This window comes from Rhinoraja longicauda, chromosome 30, assembly GCF_053455715.1.
Source record: "Rhinoraja longicauda isolate Sanriku21f chromosome 30, sRhiLon1.1, whole genome shotgun sequence".
NCBI classification, from domain to species: Eukaryota; Metazoa; Chordata; class Chondrichthyes; order Rajiformes; family Arhynchobatidae; genus Rhinoraja; species Rhinoraja longicauda.
The window spans coordinates 13,061,059-13,083,191 of NC_135982.1; the positions used below are offsets into that span (position 1 = coordinate 13,061,059).

The window sequence follows — 22,133 nt, forward strand, 5'->3', positions numbered from 1 at the left end:
TCCCTGCACAGTCACATTTGTGTACTGAGCCTGGAGGCATACCTAATATGGCATGGATACTATGACTTTCACTCCCATTTCACTGATACAGTGATCAAATACATTAAAAAAGGCAAGAAAAGTGAGAAACACTTAGTTATACCACCGACTGTAAATATTTAAAAAAATAGAAATGCAAAAAATACAAGGCCTTGGTACTTCCTTACCTTTGGAAAGAGAATGCATCTCCTGTGTCGTGGATGGAATTCAATCATTTGAATATCGAGGCTGACATTAATGCATTACACTTCCATGCACCATTTCCTCAGATTTATTCAGCAGTGAAATGCAATTTACAATAACATGAAAACATTTTACATTTAGCAGCAGAGCATTTGTGTACTGGTTGTTAGGAAATAAATGCCATTCAGCCCCAAAGGCAAAATGACTTGGTAATAAACAAAGGACTATTCTGATTGGAATGGGGATGGATGTGACTGAAGGATGTGACTACATGTAGAAAAAGAGGTGGAAATGTAAGATGAAGAGATTGTTTAAAAAAGCTGGGGATCAAGCTTCGGTTTCCTCCCACACTCCAAAGACGTGCAGGTTTGTAGGTTAATTGGCTGGGCAAATGTAAAAATTGTCCCTAGTGAGTGTAGGATAGTGTTAATGTGCGGGGATCGCTGGGCGGCGCGGACCCGGTGGGCCGTAGGGCCTGTTTCTGCGCTGTATCTCTAAATCTAAAATCTCTAAAGTCAAAAATCTGATTTCCAAATAGGGTAATTGCCAATACTTTGTCAGCATGTGCCCTCACCTCCACCCCCACCCCATAAACATCTCATCCCGGTTTCTCACTAAACTACCTGCAGCAAATGCTGAAAGGAGAATCTGCCATTAGAATTTCAATGTCACAAAAATAGATTTTGTGAAGCACAATGCAAGTGTAATTATATCATGCACCAATCTGAATAAAGTTAGTTCACCATGTAAAGGCACAGTTGCATACGAATATTAACTCAAAACTTGAGAAATGGGAACAAAGTTTTTCTGGCATTGCCTTGGCAATAATTTTTTCTCAAAAAAATAGCGTAACTGATATTTCCACAGGACACTTGCTCAGATGGTTCAATTGTTATTGATTTCAATGAAAGAAATCCACTGAGCACGTTTCTCAATGTGGTTCCAACACACCCAGTTAATTCACAGAATAATTTCCTGTAGATAGTTACCCTATGCTGTGTTGGATTTGGCCCTTCAGAACCATGTTCAAATATTTATTTTATGCATGTAGCTTTATAATGAGGTATGGGAAATTAACAGAGGCACAACCGACAAAGCCCAATCTTCACAGCTGCAAATTTTAAAAAGTCCCTAAAAATTGATCATTATAGAGGAGGATGGTCAACCTTTCTCTTTCTTGGCCCTAGTGAGACTTTAGACAATTGTGGAACATGGTCCACTCCTCATAGAATAATTAAATACATTATTCACCAGGCATCAAACCTAGAACCGTCCCTTGTTGGAGATACACAGGCCAAAGCTAGTTAGCTTTGATTTGATAGTCAAGAGCGTTTTATGGACTGGGCAGTGTTCATTACTTTTTTGTAGTCTTCTTTGTTCCTGGGCGTTCGAGTTGCCGAACTACGCCGTAATGCAACCAGTCAGCATGTTCTCTACTGGACTCCTATAGAAGTTCAAGAGAGTATTCGTCAACATGCCAAATCTTCTCAATCTTCTGAGGAAGTAGAGGCATTGATGGGCTTTCTTTATGATTGCATCTATGTGCTGGGTCCAGGACAGATCAGAGATATGCATTCCAAGGAATTAAAAGTCTTTGACTCTCTACCACCGTCCCGCCAATGAAGATAGGTTTGTGGATTCTACGCCTTCCTCTTCTATGGTCAATAATCTGTTCCTTGGTTTTACTGATGTTGCGAGAAAGGTTGCTGTTCTGGCATCATTCGATCGATCTTCCTTCTCTACTCTGACTCATCACCATCTGTAATTCATCCAACAACAGTGGTGCTATCAGCAAATTTGAAAATGGAGTTGGAAATGTGTCCAGCTATACAGTCATGGGTATAGAGTGAATAGAGCAGAGGACTGAGCACACAGCCTTAAGGTGCTCCCATGCTGATGGTTATTGAGGAGGAAATGTTGCTGCCAAGTCGTATTGGTTATGTTCCGTTGAATAGGAAGTCGAGGTCCACTGATAGACAGTGATGTTACCTCCAATTCAGTGATAATGAAAAAGGCAACTAACGTTTCTAATGCATTGTACTAAATATCAAGTGTCCTGAATTCAGAGAAAAATCAAAATGGCATTTGGGGAAAACAACGCTTCTGTGGGTAGAAGAAGTGTAATTGGAGAATTAAGGGTCATGTTGTTGGGTTGTAGAAGACCCAGGCAAAATACAAGGTTCCATTCCACTGGTTTGTGTTTAAGCTGGACTGGTAGTGGAGTCTATACAGTGTACTTCTGCTGGAATAGCTCAAAACATTTGATGAAGTGCAAGAATAATAATTCACTGCTGACACACGTTCTACAAATACGATTTTATCAAGGAGCTCATGACAGCTGGAGACTTCATGACACAGGAAGGAAATGAAAGCTCTTTGTGACGCATCATACAAGTCTGCAAACAAACCTTTCTTGTCTTTTAAATTAGAACAATTACTAGTTACATGGACAAGTGCAGATTGTGAATGGAAAGCCATCATGACTTTACAAAACATGACTGACTATTTCTGTGAAGTTACCAAGAGCGTTGATGGGGACAATGTGCTTATTGAGGGTATATATTAACTTCTAAATTAAATTTGATAAAACACTATGTAATAGGCTCGTCAGCAAACTGAAGTCCATTGAAACTGACCATGACATGTGAATATTTTTGGATGAGGAAGATACATAGTTGTATGCCCTAAAGGCTGGTGTCAGTGAATAGTTTTCCTTGATGAATATCACTGCTGCGGACATCTTGTGCAGGGCACGATTTCAAGATTTGCAAAAGACAAAACTTAATAGTAATGTTAAATCAGTCTAAAGAAGAGTCTCGACCCAAAACGTCACCCATTCCTTCTCTCCAGAGATCCCGCTGAGTTACTTCAGCATTTTGTGTCTATCTTCGATTTAAACCAGCATCTGCAGTTCCCTCATACACATTAAAAGTATGTTAATGACTTTATAGGGTAACGATGCAGACTGGAATGGGGAAATTATGGCAGATAAAATTTAACAGAGAAACATGACACGTTGTGGTACAAAGGGAAATAATATCAGAGTGTATTGCTCTAAAGGCTGTGCAAGAGCAGAAATACTGTGTGTGCAAATATTTTTAAAGTCAAAAGGAGATGCAAAGAATCGGTTTGAAAACAGATCCACAGGATCCTGTGCAACATAAACAATGAAATAAAGATCAAAGTTATTGAATCTCTATGACCCAAATTTGACTGCATCTGAAAGTACTGTGCCAAATTCTGGTCACCACACTAGAGGAACAAAGTCACGGTCTTGGGGTTCAGAATAGGATATACTTGAATGATCCCAGTTTGCATGAGAGACTTGGGGAGATAGGGTTTTCTCTTCAGATTACAAGAACACTACTTCTTCTACCCTTTCCATCACGCAAAGGATACAGAAGTCTGAAAACACATACCTCCAGATCCAGGGACAGTTTTTTTCCAGCTGTTATCAGACAACGGAACCATCCTATCACCAACTAGAGATCCGTCCTGACCTACCATCAACCTCACTAGGACTATCGGACCCTTGGACTATCTTTAATTAGACTTTACTGGACATTATCTTGCACTAAATGCTATTCCCTTCATCCTGTATCTGTATACTGTGGACTGCGTATAGTCTTTCCACTGACTGGATAGCATGCAACCAAAAAAATCTTTTCACCGTATCTCGGTACATGTGGCATTTAAACTAAACAGAACTAAAAGGATTACATGGGGATTTTATTGCATTCAAAAATATGAAGTGTTTTGTTGAAATACATAGAGAAACTATTCCCATTTACTGAAAGGCTGATAACTAGAGGATAATGATTGGCAAAAAAGCATCAAAAATGACACGAGAAAAATCTGTAGCACACGAGTTGTTTTTTCCCCGATTAGACTAGATCATTGTTCACAAAAGTTTAAAAGAATAAGAGATCTCCTTGAAACGTTAAATCTTTATTGAGGTTAACAGGTTGGATGGAGGGTGGAAGTGTCCCCTAACTGAGTCTGGACCAAGGCTCACAGACGTAGAGCAAGGGAGAGAATACTTAGGACTGGGAAAAGAAAAACATTGCCATACAAATCTCTACAATTCTTTATCCTGGAGGAAAACGAGTAGTCTATTCCTCCTTCAGAAACTGTCAGTCAGTTGGGAAGGGAGAATTGTTGATCAAAAATATTCTGAATTTGGGATTCCAAAGTTCCTTACAGATTTTGAATTAAAACAATAAGAATGTCTGAAAATTCTGTTGCCTTATCGTGCACGCAACTGTGAACTACAATTTCATCGTCCGGCGCGGCCTGGCAAGTTCAACAGCCTGACCGTGGGAGAAGACGGCAGCGGAAGAGAGATAACATTCTGGCCTTCCATCACAGTGAGGATGGGACTGGAGGAGACTCACTGTGATGGATGTTTCTTTTTGTTTTGTTTTGTGTTGGTTTCTGGTTGTGTAATTGCTTATTTTATTGCTCTTACTATTGGAGGACTGTGGGTGACGAAATCTCGTCCAGAAGACTTGTTTTTTGGATGACAATAAAGGTAATTCTGATTCTGATTCTGAATTCCAGGCATTTGCTTTTGCAGATTCCCCTTCATGCTGAACCACTTTACAAGCCAGAGTACATTACTGACACCTTGGACAGTTATTCAACAAACGGAACGGGAGATGGTGTGGCATGGCACAAAAATTATCTCGATTATTAAATCACACATATGAAATTACAATATTGATACCGGATATTCCTTGCAATTATCTCTTTTAGCATTAACACAGTCTTCAGAGATTACATGAGCAGTAGTAAAAGGAGTTTATTTAATGTAACACACATCCACAGTCTATTTTAGTTTAGTTTAGAGATACAGCGCTATTTTAGTTTAGTTTAGAGATGTTTGCTCTTGACTGCCTGAACCTGCAGAGAGTGGTGAACATAATCCAGTCCATCAAAGGTTCATCACTACCTTCCAGTCCAGACTGGATTATGTTCACCACTCTCTGCAGGTTCAGGCAGTCAAGAGCAGAGCAGTTGCCAAACCTGGCCGAGGTTCATCCAGTCAGAATACTTTCTATAACCGTGTAGAAATTTGAGGGAATCTTCATGGACATGCCAGAGCTTGTCAGATGCACATTAATGTGAAAGAACCAGGTTAGGTTGTGAACAAAACCTTGCCTTCATTAACAGCGTTGCTGTAGAGATGATTGACAGCTTCAGGTTGCGAGCATCCACAGCACCAGCAACCTAACCTGGTCCCATGAGGAAAGAATAAAGAGACCCAACGTCTTTAATCCTGACCTTGGGTGCTGTCCGTGTGGAATTTGCACAATCTCCCTGTGACCTTTGGGTGCTCCGGTTTCCTTTCACATCTCAAAGATATGTGGGTTTGAGGGTTAATTGGCCTCTGTAAATTGCCCCTAGTATGTAGGAGTAGTTGCTCGACTGGGATAACATAGAACTAGTGTGAATGGGTGATTGATGGAAGGAGTTGACTTGGAACTTTCAATCAAAAAACTTTATTTGAACCATCTGGAAGACCACATTGCCCACTCTAGTTAAGACTTCCTCAAAATAAAACACCAACAAATTTGTTGGATACAGCTTCCATTTCACGAGGTCACATTGACCCCATTTGATTAGATTATGATTTTTCCAAAGTGCTGCTGTTACTCTCTTGAGACCATAACACATAGGGGCACAATTAAGCGATTCAGCCCCGTAATAATTGATTCTAACAGTTTACCTACAATGGATGTCAGGTCAATTGACCAATAGTTACTCACTATTCGTCTCCCTCAGTTTGCAAAATAAGCATTAACTTTTGAGAAAATACAGGTCAGATGGGCTGAACGGCCTCCTTATCTGCATGTTTCAATGTGTTAAGCCTGTGAGTGCCAAATTTGGGAGGTCCTACCTAAAGTATAGTTGTTCACCAGATTGATGCACCACGCTATCGACTTGGTAACCATTCCTTAGTGTAGCCATTCTGACATTTATTAGATACGAGTTGGCAGATTTTAACAACACTGGCTGTGAAAAGTAAATCGAAAAAAGATGCAAATATCAGCTACAGGTGCATATTACTGGAAACAAATCAAAAGAATTATACGAACTTTTACAGACAATGAGCTCACACTTCTCTCCAGACAAAACTCCTGCTGCTTTTCAAGCCTTTGACTAGTTGCTGAACTACCCTGCTTCTACCATTTTTAATCAAATGCTGGGCCATATTGTCCATTTACCAGCCAAAAATCACTTCCCTTGCTCCATCTACAAATATCGAGTTGAAATAGCTCAAACTAAAACTGGAAATTAACTAAAAAGGTATTTAACATGACGGTAGAAGGGTTCCGAAACAAATTGTTATCTGTCTGTTCGCTCCACAGATTTCTCCTAACCCACTGAGTTCTTCCAGCAGATAGATGTAAAAAGCTGGAGTAACTCAGCGGGACAGGCAGCATCTCTGGAGAGAAGGAATAGGTGATGTTTAGGGTCGAGACCCTTCTTTAGTTCTTCCAGCAGTTAGGTTTACATAAGATTTCAGCATCTGCAGTTTCTTCTGTCTCCTTTAGAGCAGTCACTGCTTTAGTTGAATGAATATGGAACATTATCACATATTCTTTCAAGCACTTGCATGACTTTCAGAGAGATTGTTTGTTGTTCGAAGCATTACCCAAATTGGAAAAGACTTTATAAATTTTATTTTCGTTTAGATAAAATATATTATGATAATTAGGTGAACTAATATAGACAATAGGTGCAGGAGTAGGCCATTCAGCCCTTCGAGCCAGCACGACCATTCAATGTGATCATGGCTGATCATTCTCAATCAGTACCCCGTTCCTGCCTTCTCCCCATACCCCCTGACTCCGCTATCCTTAAGAGCTCTATCTAGCTCTCTCTTGAATGCATTCAGAGAATTGGCCTCCACTGCCTTCTGAGGCAGAGAATTCCACAGATTTACAACTCTCTGACTGAAAATGTTTTTCCTCATCTCCGTTCTAAATGGCCTACCCCTTATTCGTAATCTGTGGCCCCTGGTCCTGGACTCCCCCAACATTAGGAATATGTTTCCTGCCTCTAACATGTCCAACCCCTTAATAATCTTATATGTTTCGATAAGATCCCCTCTCATCCTTCTAAATTCCTGTGTATACAAGTCTAGCCGCTTCAGTCTTTCAACATATGACAGTCCCGCCATTCCGGGAATTAACCTAGTAAACCTACGCAGCACGCCCTCAATAGAAATAGCATCTAACATATACACAGTTCTGCTTCATAAAATCTTGAGTCAGGATCAGTAGCTAAGTCAGCATCAAATAAAAGAGTCTGGTCGAGCAATTGCATTACCTAGGATCCAACAAATTTATTTATGCACTTTTATGTGAGCAACATTGTGCCAAAAAATATTATCCTACTCAAAACGCTTTTAGAATGAACAATTTCTTCAAATGATTGGAAAAGCATAAAATAAAAAAAACGCTGGAAATACTGGATAGAGAAGCGGGGTTAATGTTTCAGGTTGTTGAAGAAATATCAATAAACTGAAATGCGAACGCTAGTTTCTTTTTCCACAGGCGCTTCCTGACCTGCTGAGTATTCAAAGCATTTTCTGGGTTCAATAATTTTATATGATTCACTAACATTTGCCTCAGGAGAAAGGCGAGGTCTTAAATGAATATTCCTCGTCTATCTTTACTATTGTGAAGGTCATGCAAGCTATGTAATTCAGGGAAGAGAATATTGATGTCCTGGAACATATCCACATTACAACAGAGGAGATGCCAGCGATCTTAGCGTTCATAAAAGGGGACAAATATCCAGTGTCTGGCAAAGTGCCTCCGAGAACGTTGTGGGAAGCTAGGGAAAAAATTGGGACTTTGAAAATTATTTATGAAAAGCATCAAGTATTTTTAAAATTCAGTCATTGAACTGCAGAAATCCTCTTCCTGCAACATATGCATTTCCTACATGTACTATCACTGATCAAATGTGGCCATCATTCAATGCACTTAAAAATGCACCAAACAACAGACTACAAATCCAAAACCATTGCGTAGAGCTGAGCAAATAAAAGTATTTGCCCCTTACTTTTCATTTTAGTTAAGACTAGACCAAGTGGACCCAAACCTCTCCTGCATTGGTGCAGCACCCTCTCCTTCCCCCCCTCCCCCTCTCCCTACCCTCCCCTTTCCCCCTCCCTCCCCTCTCCACCACCTCCCCTCCCTCCTTCCCATCCCCCCCCCACTCCATCCCCCTCGACACCCCCTCCTCCCCCTTTCCTCCCTAGAGATAGATTTAAACTTTAAAATGAGAATAACTTTTAAAATATAACACCGATTTCAATGAAACCTCTTCCATTAGCACCAAAGAGACGACGGTGAGTAAGGTGGGCCTAAAATTGTCGCGCTATCGTGTACCGTTTTGGCTGTAGTTCAGGAACAAACACAAACAAGAGTTTTAGTATATAGATTCAGTCCTCTGATCCAGCAATAACACTCACCCCTTGCATTATTCACTTACTGGTTCTTAAAACTATTTCATATTATTGCTTTTGGCAACCTGCTTCCAGGGTACGAGTACAGGTTTCATGTGGTTCATGAAGTATGTTTTACATTCACAGCTCCCAGAAGATTGCATATTAAACTTAACCTGCTGTAGTAACGGGTGAAAAATAATTAGATGCAAAGTCTAAATTGGGATAGATTGTGTGCTGCGTTACTCAAGCATACATAATAAGAAGCTGAATGACTGGAAGATTTAAGCTGTTAATTTCTGAATAGTCTCTTCAATTTTATTAACTGAAGATTAAACCCATTAAAGGAACAAAATGGGGTGAACACTGTGCTTGTCGTGGCCAATTTGATCAACTATTTTATGCCTGTGTAAATACTGTCTTGCATATTTCATGCCTTCAGAACGTTCTGCCAGGATAAGTTGGGTGGAAACACAATGGAGTAAATTGCAAATGCGCCGGTTGAAGTCATAATGTATGGCAATAATTATATATAGTATAAGAAAATAACTGCAGATGCTGGTACAAATCGATTTATTCACAAAATGCTGGAGTAACTCAGCAGGTCAGGCAGCATCTCGGGAGAGAAGGAATGGGTGACGTTTCGGGTCGAGACCCTTCTTCAGTATAATAATATTGGTTTGTGCCATGGAGCAAGTTTTAAATCAAGCACGGTGCACCAGCGGACAGTACAGCACAAGAACAGGACCTTCAGCCCATGACGTACATTCCGAACATGACCCAAGATAAGCTAATCACCTCTGCTGCACATGACTATAACCCAGCATATCCTCTGCCTATTTAAAAGCCTTTTATACGTTACTATCGTAACTGCCTCCACTACCAAATTCTCAAATAAAGAGAGCAGAAGGAGGCAAATTATCTGGGGTCCTTCTTGTCCCCTGTGGAGACCCCAGAGTAAATGATAACCACTGCCAGCTGTTATGTTATAGAATCGCACAGCACAGAAATGGGCCCCATTCATCCACGCCATCTGTGATGCTTATCTACACTAATCCCACATTAGGCCCATATCCCACCACGCCTTACCTATCCAAGTACATGTCCGAATGCCTTTTAAATGTTGTTATTGGATCTGCCTGAATTGCCTTCTCTGGCAGCGCTTTCCAGATATTCACAACTCTATGAACAATCCCTCAGATCTCTTTTAAACTTCTCCCCTCTCACCTTAAACCTGTGGTCTCTAGTTTTAGACTCCCCAATCCTGGGAAAATAATTAGGTATGGGTGCAATTAAAATTGCCAGAAGAAGTGGTGGAGAAACATGCAACCACAAATTATACATAAATTAAACATAAAATTTCTCAAATAAAACCTGTGCAAACAAAAGATATTAGTGCAAAAAGCACAATTGTAACAAAACAAGTCCATGGCGAAGCAAGAGATAGAACATAGAAGAGGTGGCCAATCGTGTCTATGCTGTCCATCATGCGTGTTTATACTAATGCCACACCTTCATTAATTCCACATCCCCTTCGGCCTGCCCATTCAAATACCTGTCCAAAAGCCTCTTAAAATCTGTACCGTTTCTGCCTCCACTACCTCCTCTGGCAGCTCAGTCCAACCACTCTGTACCAAAGTTATTCACCATACGATCCTCTTTAAACCTTGTCCTTCTCACCTTAAGACAATGCTTTCAACTTTCAGACACACCTTGATATTAGTCTATTGATGCCACATGTATTATGATACAATGAACATATTTTGTTCGTGTGCAATACAATTAACTCAGACAATACTATACTGGTACAATCAATGCAAACAACAACTGCAAAGACAAAAACATTGTTTGTAGAAATTGGTACAGCCCTATGACTCCATAACCACGATTCGGTAAGTATTCCGCAGACACAAAAATAGTTAAAGGCACAATCACGTAAAACAGTATAATCTCTGAGCACTTTGATATCAACCTATCTGCAACAAGCTCAGAATTGGCTGAAAAGCCAATAGTAATTATTTGAACGTGAGTTTTAAGAATGTTCATGATAAGCACTAACTCCTAAACTCAGAGCTTGCCGAGCTTCTCTCCTATCATGTTAGAATCTCTCTGCAGGTAAAAACTATTTAAACAGAAAATTCTGAAATAGCAAGCTCACTACACCCTGAGAAAACAATGCACTTACTGCACTAAATGGGGTTGTGACAAAAGGCCAAGTCAATCCCCCACTCAGTCTGCTAATCAAACACTGAAGGCAATGCTGCCAAAATCAATCCTGGTAAAGACCTTGACATTTGATGCCACATGCCTGAAACAAAACTGGATCCAAATTATTTTCGTTAACTCTGCAGAAGCACAGAATTAATGCACGTAAAGTGATCGACATGATGGGAAAAGGAGCTCAGTCTCTGCTTTATCAGTCTTTGATCTCTGTTCTTCAGGTGAAAGATTCGCACCCAATTTAATTTATCAATTTATGACTTTGACAACAAATATTCTCAATAACATCACAAATTATAATCAAACAAACATGTCAACTTCCATTTCTTGCATAGAGCCACAATACGTAGACCCAAAGGAAATTAATATTAACATGTAAAATTCACTCACCATATATTGCTTAGTGAAGAAGTAACAGATAGAAAAAATATCCATTATTCCAGTGAGTTACGTAAAGGATACCTGTGGTAATTAAACACAGGTACAATGTTCAACGGGAACAACTGGATTCAGTCCTTCAGCGGTCAGTGAGAAGGAACCAGCGTAATTATTGATGCTACGGACTGTCACCTATAAATATAAAGAACTTGTCAGATACCAAGTAGAGCAGCAAATTCTCCAAGTCTTACTTTACAACTGAGACATCCCCTCCGCCCACCATTACTACAGATTAACACGCTTCTTTTGTCGCCTCTCTATTTTGACAAAGGGTCTTCGACTGCAGTGTTAATTCTGTTTCTATCCCTACAGATGCAGTCTGACCTGCTGAGTATTTCCACCACTTCCTACTTTAAAAAAAAATGATTTCCAACAACTGGAGTTTAAAAAAAAAAATCCCATAAATTCACAAAGCTCTACAGCAAGGAAACAGACCTTTGTCCCAACTCGTCCATGCCGACCAAGATGCCTAATCGATCTAGTCCCTCTTGCCGGCGTGTGACCCATTTCCCTTCATACCTTTCCTATTTGAGTACTTGTCCAGAGTCTTAAATGTCATAATTGTGCTCCGCCTCTACCACTTCCTCTGGCAGCTTGTTCCATATACATACACACATCACCCTGTGTGAAAACGTTGCCTTCAAGTTTTTATTAAATCCCCCCCCACCTTAAACCTAAGCTCTCCAGTTTTTGATATTCCTACTGTGGAAAAGACGGTGACCATTCACTACGTATCTAATCCCTTTATCTATATACTAAAACTCTCGTTTGTTATCTTGTTTGTGACTGAACTTCAGCCAAAACGGTACACGATAGCGCGAGAATTTTAGGCCCACCTTACTCACCATTGTCACTTTAGTGATAATGCAAGTAGTTTTATTGAAATCAGTCTTATATTTTTAAAGTTATTCACATTTTAAAGTTTAAAAGGAGGGGAGGGGGAGGAGGGAGCGAGGTTTGTTGAGGAGAGAGGACAGTGGGGGAGGACAGGGTGCTGCACCAATGCAGGAGAGGTTTGGGCCCAACGGGTCCACTTGGTCTAGTGATTTTATAAACCTGTGTAAGGTTACCCCTCAGCCTCCACTCCAGGGACAAAGACAATCCTATCTGGCCTCCTCTTATAAATCAAACCCTCCAATCCTAGTAACAGCCTCATAAATCGTTTTTTGCACCCTCTCCAATTTAACGAGGTAGAAACATAGAAAATAGGTGCAGGAGTAGGCCATTTGGTCCTTCAAACCACTCCATACGATCATGGCTGATCATCCAAAATCAGTACCCTGTTCCTGATTTTTTCTACAGACAGAATGTCTACCTACAGATTCCACAAAAAGCCTGGGGAATTAATAATGGAATACAAGAAAATGGCAGGTAATTTGCATCTGTCTTCACTTCAGAGGATAGAGGTCACATCCCAGGAATTGGATTCTCCCCTCTTAGGTGAGAGGGGAGAATCAACTGGCAGATTGGTTTTAATTTTCCCAAATTCCCAAGATCTGGTGAAGGTTCCATTAGATTGGAAGACAGCAAATGCTACTCATTTATTGAAGAGGGGATGAAAACAGAAAGAAGGAATCTACTAGCTAATTAGCTTAAGATCAGTCAGAGAGTAAATATCACCAGTTACAAAAGATGTTCTACCTGGGTACTTTGAAAAATTCAATGTAATTAAACAAAGTCAACATAGTTTTGTGAAAGGGAAGTCACGTTTGATCAATTTATTGTAGTTCTTTGAAGTGATATGTGTTGTGGATGAAGGGGGATTTCCAGACGGAATGCAGCAAGGTGGCATATTGTGCGTTTTTGTGGAAAATAAGAGTCTGTGGTGCAGGAGGTAACATATTGGAACGTTAGCTAAATTTGCTGATGATTATTTTGAATCTGTATAACGAACAAGGTGGTAATTTGGCCATTCAAGACTATGCCTGCTGTCAGAGAAATCAATTAGTTCCACTTCTTCAATTTCCTCTCATTACCACATTCTCTCTACAATGCCCATTATCTACCCTCTGATTCACCTGCCCTGTCTATATTGGGACAATTTACAGTAGCCAATTAACCGAATCATATCTCTGGAATGAGGGAGGGCACCAGAACAATTAAGGGAATCCCACGTTATCACAGGGGAAACATGCAAACTCTGCACAGACAGCACCGAATGTCAGGATTGAATCTGGGTCATTGGAGCAGCACTATGTGCTGCCCCACTGGAGTATAATATAGAAAGGATGCAATTTTTCATTCTGGCAGGAAAACATCTTATATTATTATATTGTTTAACCAGTAATACACTGCAGAGCTTTGAGATGCAGAACGCTTGGGCGATCTTGTGCGTACTTTGCAGTAGGTCCGTGTAGGATTAGACAGTAATTAAGAAAGCTAACGCAGTTATTGTTTATTGCATGGGAGAAAGGAGAGCAAGAGCAGGGAAGATGTTTGTTATTAAGCTTATTGATGAGACAACATCCACAGCACAGTGTACAACTCATCTCCTTATATAAAAGAAGAATATCATTGAGCAGGAAGCAGCTAAGAGAAGTTTATTGGACTGATATCTGAAATGGTTGTCTTAAGAGGAAAGGTTGAACAGGCTAGGCTTGGAGTTCAAATGCAAACCTTTGCAGTCACTGAACTATAATCTTTTATTGAAAAATAACCAAACTGTTGGGGGCGTTTTCTAAGCAATCTCCCCACTGACAATATGCTCATTACTTCAATGACATTAAAATTCTAAAGCAATTAAAATCTTAAGCAATCTGCTGTAAACATTTTGATGCAACCAGGAATTAAATTATGATTGCCTGAATGCATATGACTGCCACGATCTCACTGAAGACACTTAAACGAAACGAAGTAGGGGGTGAGCATTTTTCAGCGAGAGGGTGGGGAGTTACAAGAGTTACGTGTCATATGTATTGAAATGGAACAATGACATTCTTACTTGTGGCAGCACAATACATTTGCAGACAAAGTACTCGATATACTAAACAACAATAGAAAATCCAATAAATAAAAAGCCCAATATATGGTGCAAAACAAAACAAAGCGACAAGTTCATAGTGTTCAATATACTGATGGTTGTTGGAAAGAAGCTGTTCTTGAATCTAGACGCAAGAGTTTTCACACTCCTATACCTTCTGCCTGATGTCAAGAGTAAAATAAGAGCGTGGCCAGGGTTTTTTGGGTGTTACAAATAAAGGGCTAAACTACAGTGACCCTGGGGAGAAGTGTAAATTAGGTCATCTGGTCAATGCATTAATCGGGCTGCAAGGAAGGAAGAACACATTGAATAACGACAGTTAGAGAATGAGAACACAGCCAGAGGAATGCAAAAGTTGCAAACTTTGAGTCCAGAAAATTGCAAAGTGCCATAAAGCACAGAGAGAAGGTAGGGATGGAAGAATGAGCCAGGGAACAACCCCTTTGGAATGCTGAAAGGAGAAGGACTGGAAGATGTGACTGATGGAGGGTGATGCGAGGACCAAGGGAACTCTTGCCCTTGCCCTGTCCAGGAGAGGGGCGAGAATAACAGTACAGGAGATGCTGAATTAAACGTGGCTATATTAATGGTGGTTCAGGACGGAACTCAGACAAACCTTCCCGTCGGGAAGTGGTGTTAGGTAAATTAAATGGATTAAAGGCTGATAAATCCCCAGGGCCAGATAGGCTGCATCCCAGAGTGCTTAAGGAAGTAGCCTCAGAAATAGTGGATGCATTAGTGATAATGTTTCAAAACTCTTTAGATTCTGGAGTAGTTCCTGAGGATTGGAGGGTAGCTAATGTAACCCCACTTTTTAAAAAGGGAGGGAGAGAGAAAACGGGGAATTATAGACCAGTTAGCCTAACATCGGTAGTGGGGAAAATGCTAGTCAGTTATTAAAGATGTGATAGCATCACATTTGGAAAATGGTGAAATCATCGGACAAAGTCAGCATGGATTTATGAAAGGCAAATCATGCCTGACGAATCTTATAGAATTTTTCGAGGATGTAACTAGTAGAGTGGATAAGGGAGAACCAGTCGATGTGTTATATCTGGACTTTCAGAAGGCCTTCGACAAGGTCCCACATAGGAGATTGGGGTACAAACTTAAAGCACACGGTATTGGGGGTTCAGTGTTGAGGTGGATAGAGAATTGGTTGGCGGACAGGAAGCAAAGAGTAGGAATAAACGGGTCCTTTTCGGAATGGCAGGCAGTGACTAGTGGGGTACCGCAAGGCTCAGTGCTGGGACCCCAGTTATTTACAATATATATTCATGATTTGGACGAGGGAATTGAATGCAATATCTCTAAGTTTGCGGATGACACGAAGGTGGGTGGCAGTGTTAGCTGCGAGGAGGATGCTAGGAGGCTGCAGAGTGACTTGGATAGATTAGGAGAGTGGGCAAATGCATGGCAGATGCAATATAATGTGGATAAATGTGAGGTTATCCACTTTGGCGGCAAGAACAGGAAAGCAGAGTATTACCTGAATGGTGGCCAATTAGGAAAAGGGGAGATGCAACGTGACCTGGGTGTCATGGTGCACCAGTCATTGAAAGCAAGCGTGCAGGTGCAGCAGGCAGTGAAGAAAGCGAATGGTATGTTAGCATTCATAGCAAGAGGATTTGAGTATAGGAGCAGGGAGGTTCTGCTGCAGTTGTACAGGGCCTTGGTGAGACCGCACCTGGAGTATTGTGTACAGTTTTGGTCTCCTAATCCGAGGAAAGACATTCTAGCCTTAGAGGGAGTACAGAGAAGGTTCACCAGATTGATCCCTGGGATGGCAGGACTTTCATATGAAGACTGGATAGACTAGGCTTATACTCGCTGGAATTTAGAAGACTGAGGGGGGATCTTATTGAAACATATAAAATTCTTAAGAGGTTGGAGAGGCTAGATGCGGGAAGATTGTTCCCGATGTTGGGGAAGTCCAGAACCAGGGGGCACAGCTTAAGGATAAGGGGGAAGACTTTTAGGACCGAGATGAGAAAACATTTCTTCACACAGAGAGTGGTGAGTCTGTGGAATTCTCTGCCACAGAAGGTAGTTGAGGCCAGTTCATTGGCTATATTTAAGAGGGAGTTAGATGTGGCCCTTGTGGCTAAAGGGATCAGGGGGTATGGAGAGAAGGCAGGTACAGGTTACTGAGCTGGATGATCAGCCATGATCATATTGAATGGCCGAATGGCCTACTCCTGCACCTATTTTCTATGTTTCCCTGACTTGCTACCTATAGTTTAGTTAAGTTATACAGCATAGAAACAGGCCCAACGAGTCCACGCCAGCCGTTGATCACCCGTTCACACTAGTTCTATGTTATCTCACTTTTCTCATCCACTCAGGGAAATTTACAGAGGCCAATTAACCCATAAACCGGCGCATCTTTGGTATGTGGGAGGAAACTGGAGCGCTCAGAGGAAACCCACAGTCACAGGGAAAAAATGCAAACTCCACACTGACAGCACCAGTCAGGATTGAACCCTGGAGCCTGGCGCTGTAAGGCAGCAACTCTACTACTGCGCCACTGTGCCGCCCCTCAAGGCATCAGCTGCGTCATCAATGATCTGTTAACAGAACTGAGGGGAGAAATTTTGCATTTAAACAGTGCCCTTTATGACTTTAAAACATTTCATATAAATTGCAGTCAATCTAACATTTTCGAAGAGCAGTTGCTGCGGCAATGCTGAGAAATATAGTTCTGTGCGCAACAAAATCCGATAGTGGTGAGGTACATGATAGGACAATCCACCAGTGAAAGCTCAGTTGCACAGTGCCAGGGGATCTTTTGTATCTCCCCAAGGTGACGAATGCCATGATTTACCACCTCTTTGGACATACAGCCCATGCAACATTCCAGTACTCTTTCAGAAGTTCTACACTGGACAGGCCAGATTCTGTCCTGAAGACTTCTGGAATGGATTTGGACCCATAATCCTTTAATTCAAAAACCTTTTACTGTCTTTGATTGAGATCAGGTTGACTTCTTGGATGGCAGACTAAGAATTTTTAACATCCCAAAGAAGAAGCCATGAGAAGCAGAGAAGGAAGATGGAGTATGTTTATACTTTCTCCTAGCTGAGTGTCTACACAAGAACATGTTTAGCTTGGAGAGAATGAGATACACATTGATAGACCAGTGACCCAATACGAACTTTAGTATTTGTAAAGCCATTATTCCGAGGTGGAGTTTAAATAGCCTCTAAAATGTTGCTGACCAAATATCCTGCTCTTCCTTCTACTGATGGCAAAATCAAGAAGGTGCTAGTAATTTCCACAAATTCCTTCTCATTGATTCATCGAGTTGAAGGTTCAAGCTCCTTGGTGTAAATATTACCAAGGATTTGTTGGGGACCAACCACCCCAGTGATAGTCAAGAGGCTCACTTCTACTTCCTCAGGAGACTGAGGAAAGTTGACACGTCTCCAAAGATTCTTACAAACCTCTACCGATGCACCACAGAAAGCATACTGTCGGGTTGCATCACAGCTTGATTTGGGAATAGCTCTGCCCAAGATTGCAAGAAATTACAGCGCGTTGTGGAAGTATCCCAGTCCATCACACAGACCAGGCTCCCCGCCATTGACTCCATCTATACTATCAAGCAGCCAACATAATCAAAGACTTGTCTCACCATGGGCATTCCTTTTACTTCCCACTCCCATCAGGCAGAAGATAACGAAGCTTGAACACCAAATTCAAGGACCGCTTCTTCCCCTCTGTCATTAAGCTTCCGAACAGTCCTGCCATAAGTTAGGTAGGAAAATAACTGCAGATGCTGGTTTAAATTGAAGGTAGACACAAAATGCTGGAGTGACTCAGCGGGTCAGGCAGCATCCCAGGAGAGAAGGAATGGGTGACTTTTCGGATCGAGACCCTTCTTCAGACCTTTTTGAAGAAGGGTCTCGGCCCGAAACATCGCCCATTCCTTCTCTCCTGAGATGCTGCCTGACCCGCTGAGTTACTCCAGCATTTTGTGTCTACCTGCCATAAGTTAGGGTGCTGTCCAATTGACCTCAACTCCATTTTGGACATTGGTCTATGGAACTGGTACACTGCAATGCTGAAGACTATATTCTGCAGCCCTTCCCCACTGTTAAAACACTGGAGATGTTGGCCACTACAAGCAGTTTGTGACCGGGTTACAGTAAGATGCCCCAGAGGGCAGTATCTGCAAAAGGTCTAGCAAGAAGAATCTAGGACTTCTGAACATGGACATCTGCCAACTAGGAGGCCTCTTCTGGGCTCCCATGTTCTGCCTCACACATTGAAATTAAAACAAAACCATAAGGCACAAATGAAATACGTAACTAAAGGAACACAAACAGAAGTCTATTTTCTCAAAGGTAGACACTAAATGCTGGACAGTGGGTCAGGCAGTATCTCAGGAGAGATTTTCTCAACTATTGTTCAGAGCTGTGATAATCAGTCAACAAAACAGGGAAGTGGAATTTGATGTCTCTGTCACAATGATCCGGTGCCCTGACCTGTTACAAACAGATTGACAGACAGCAGGAGTTAAGCCTCTAGCTGCAACTTCTGCTATCAACGGTATTGCCTACCCCCAGCATGGAGCAGTGCCAGCTGACTTCCTCTCTTGTGCCGAGTTGGACTCGCCCCTCCCCAATTACCCCTAAACCCCCACCCAACCCAACCTCACTATCCCACCACCCAGCCCTACAACGGCCCCACACACCCTCCCTCCCCCAGCATTCTGCCCACAACTGTCCATCACCCCCTCCCCGATTAAAGGGTCCCGAGCCGAGACATCGCTCTCTATGTCTCTACAGATGCTGCCTGGCTCACCGAGTTACTCCAACACATTGTGCTTTTTGCTCAAGATCCCAACATCTGCAGCTCCCTGCTGTGTGTCCACCCTCTTCCTCCTCCTCCTCCTCCTCCTGGCAGCATCGCAGACAAACCCCTCTACTCTGAGCCCTGCCCAGACCCCCACCAACACCACCCCCGGAGTCCGCCAACCTCCTCGCCCCCCGCCGAGGGATGCCGCTGCTGTTACTCGCCCCATCGTCGCTCTGCAGGCCGCTCGGGAACCTGGGCCTCGGCCTTGCCGCCCGCTGGCGCTGCCGCCTTTCACTCACCCGTCGTCCCACTCCGCGTTCCGGGGCGGCTGTTGTCGGGGGAAGCGTTAACCGGACGGAGCGCCGGCTGGTCCGCATAGAGCGCTCTCAGATGTGCGTCACGGTGAAAGGTTCCGCCGGCGCCGGGACACGGAACCTCTGCACGCCTTCGCCCATCCACAGCATCTTACCCTCCTCCCAGGACTGGGCCCGGTTAACGCTCTCAGCACGGACTTTTCTGGGATTTACCAGAACACAACTCGGAATAATCAATTTGTCCAGCAATTTTTGTAGGAAAAGTAAAAGAGGCAGTGGGGAGAGGCAGAGTTTGGGTGACCGTTTTTTATCTGCTCTTAATGATTTAGTTGTATACAATACAATATATCTTTATTGTCATTGTACAGGGGTATAACGAGATTGGGAATGCGCCTCCCATACGATGCAATAAATTAATTAGCTAGTCAGTATTAATTTAAACAACCCAATGAAACAAATTAGAACAGTTTTAAAACAGAATAAAGTGCAATTGACTTATAATTGACTTTAGAAAAACCAGTGTAGAATACGACCCACTCTACATCAATGGGGTCTGTGTGGAAAGGGTACCCGCTTTCAGGTTCCTGGGTACGCACATCGCAGAGGATCTTACCTGGTCTACCATCACCACAGTAAAGAAGGCACAGCAGAGACTCCACTTCCTGAGGATCCTCAGGAAAACCAACCTGCAGGAGAAGCTCATGTTGTCCTTCTATCGCTGCTCCATCGAGAGTGTGCTGGCATACTGTATAACCACATGGTATGCCAGCTGCTCAGAAAAGGACAGGAAGGCCCTTCAGAGGGTCATCACGACGGCCCAGAAGATCATCGGCTGCTCACTGCCCTCCCTGGAGCACCTGTTCAGCCTACGCTGCCTCAGTAGAGCAGGCAAAATAATAAAAGATCCATCCCACCCCGGCCACCGTCTGTTTGTTCATCTGCCCTCTGGTCGACGTTTCAGGTCGATCAAATCCCGAACAAACAGACTTAAGAACAGTTTTTACCCCAGGGCCATACGAGAACTGAACACTACCTTTGCACTAGGCAACACCGTTAAAAAATCTTGTACTTAATATAATTGTATTTATGTATTTATTTGTTTTTGCATTTATTGCATATATGTTTGTACGCACCGTCTGGATTGGCTATTTTTTAATTTCGTTGTACTCGTTGCAATGACAATAAATGAATATTATTATTATTATTATTATTAAGTAGATCTGTGCCGGTTCACTGTGCGATGTGACCATCCGGCTCAGCAGGACCGGTTCATTGCAGCTCTGGGGATGAAGCTGTTCTTGAGTCTGGAGTTGCGGGCGTAGAAGGCCTTGTATCGTCTGCCCGATGGTAGAAGTTCGAACAGACTGTTGCAGGGGTGTGAAGAGTTTTTGTGGATGCTGGTGGCTTTTCTGAGGCATCGTGTGTTGTAGATGCCCTCCAAGGCTGGTAGCCGTAGTCCTCTGAGCTCTATGGACTAACCGCTGAAGATGTTTGTAAAGTTAAGGATATTAGTCCAACTATAAACACTGTATGAATTTAATAATATAATTGTAAACTCATTACTAATTGTAAATTTCAAGTATTATTCTTCCTGCATTGGATTTGGGCAAACAATTCAAATAAAAATGTCACTCTTTATTCAAAGCACATAGTCTATTTGGAATACATTAATAACAAGGTATTCGTAACCTAAAATTTTTTAAAAATGTAAATACTAATCCATTAATTCACGAACACAGCTGACAAGCTCTTTGGAGCTCGTATTGGAGTTAATGTAATGGATTTTAAATTGTGAAATTACCTTTCCTTGTGAGTTTTTCTTTTCTTGAATTCAAACCTAGGAAATCTTACAATTATTCTATATTTTAAATCCTCAAATTTGATAAGGAAGACGGGGGGCATAAGAAATCCCTGAGGTAAGAAAGGAGGGCCCTAACGGATTCTAATCAGATATAAAGCAAAGGGCTAACTAAGGAGAACGTAGGCCACCTTAAGGTTCAATGTGGAAATGGGTGAAGTTTCTCGCGGCTCCATACATGATACCAGATTGATCCTTAAGGGGACCTATCCTTGCCTAGTCATTCTGTATTTCAGAGGGAACAGTGATGGGCTGGAGGAAAGATGAATCTGGAATATCAAAGCACTTAAAGGCCGTTAAATCCCCAGGGCCTAACCAGGTATATCCTGGGATGTTATGGGAAAATAGGGAGGAGATTGCGAAGCCCTGGCATCGAATTTTGTATCTATTTTAGCCACGAGTGAGATACCAGGAGGATAGTTAATGTTGTGCCTTTCTTTAAGAAAATCAGCAAGGATAAGTCAGCAAACCACAGGCCTTTGACCCTTGTAGCAGTGGTGGGAAATTTATGGGAAGGGATTCTGAGGCAGGATTTATTTGCTTTAGGAAAGACAACGACTGGGTAGGTTTAGTCCGCATTGGCTTTGTCTGGAAATCAAATAATGTCATGTGATAGTACAATTTTGCCATTTGGCCCATCAAGTCTACTCCACCATTCAATCTCTCCCTCCTAACCCCATTCTCCCTCCTTCTCCCCATAACTAATCAAGAATCTATCTATCTCTGCCTTAAAGATATCCACTGACTTGGCCTCTACACCTTTCTATGGCAAAGAATTCCACAGATTCACCCTGACTAAATAAATTTCTCCTCATTGCCTTCCTAAAAGAACATCTTTTA

The 22,133-nt window shown here is 42.0% G+C and overlaps 1 protein-coding gene across 4 annotated transcripts in view; it reads right to left on the reverse strand.

Annotated features, from left to right (window-relative positions):
- Positions 1–19,570, reverse strand: part of mib2 (MIB E3 ubiquitin protein ligase 2) — a 128,854-nt gene extending 109,284 nt beyond the window's left edge. The window contains exons 1-3 of one of the 4 annotated variants that reach the window (XM_078425510.1): positions 19,343–19,561; positions 11,294–11,473; positions 6,122–6,237 (exon numbers count right to left, since the gene is read on the reverse strand). The gene's annotated coding sequence lies outside the window, so the exon portion shown is untranslated. Of the gene's footprint in view, positions 1–6,121; positions 6,238–11,293; positions 11,474–19,342 lie in introns of all 4 variants that reach the window. The other 3 variants (XM_078425509.1, XM_078425513.1, XM_078425511.1) reach the window with 3 other exon arrangements.
- Between the last annotated feature and the right edge of the window lie 2,563 nt (positions 19,571–22,133).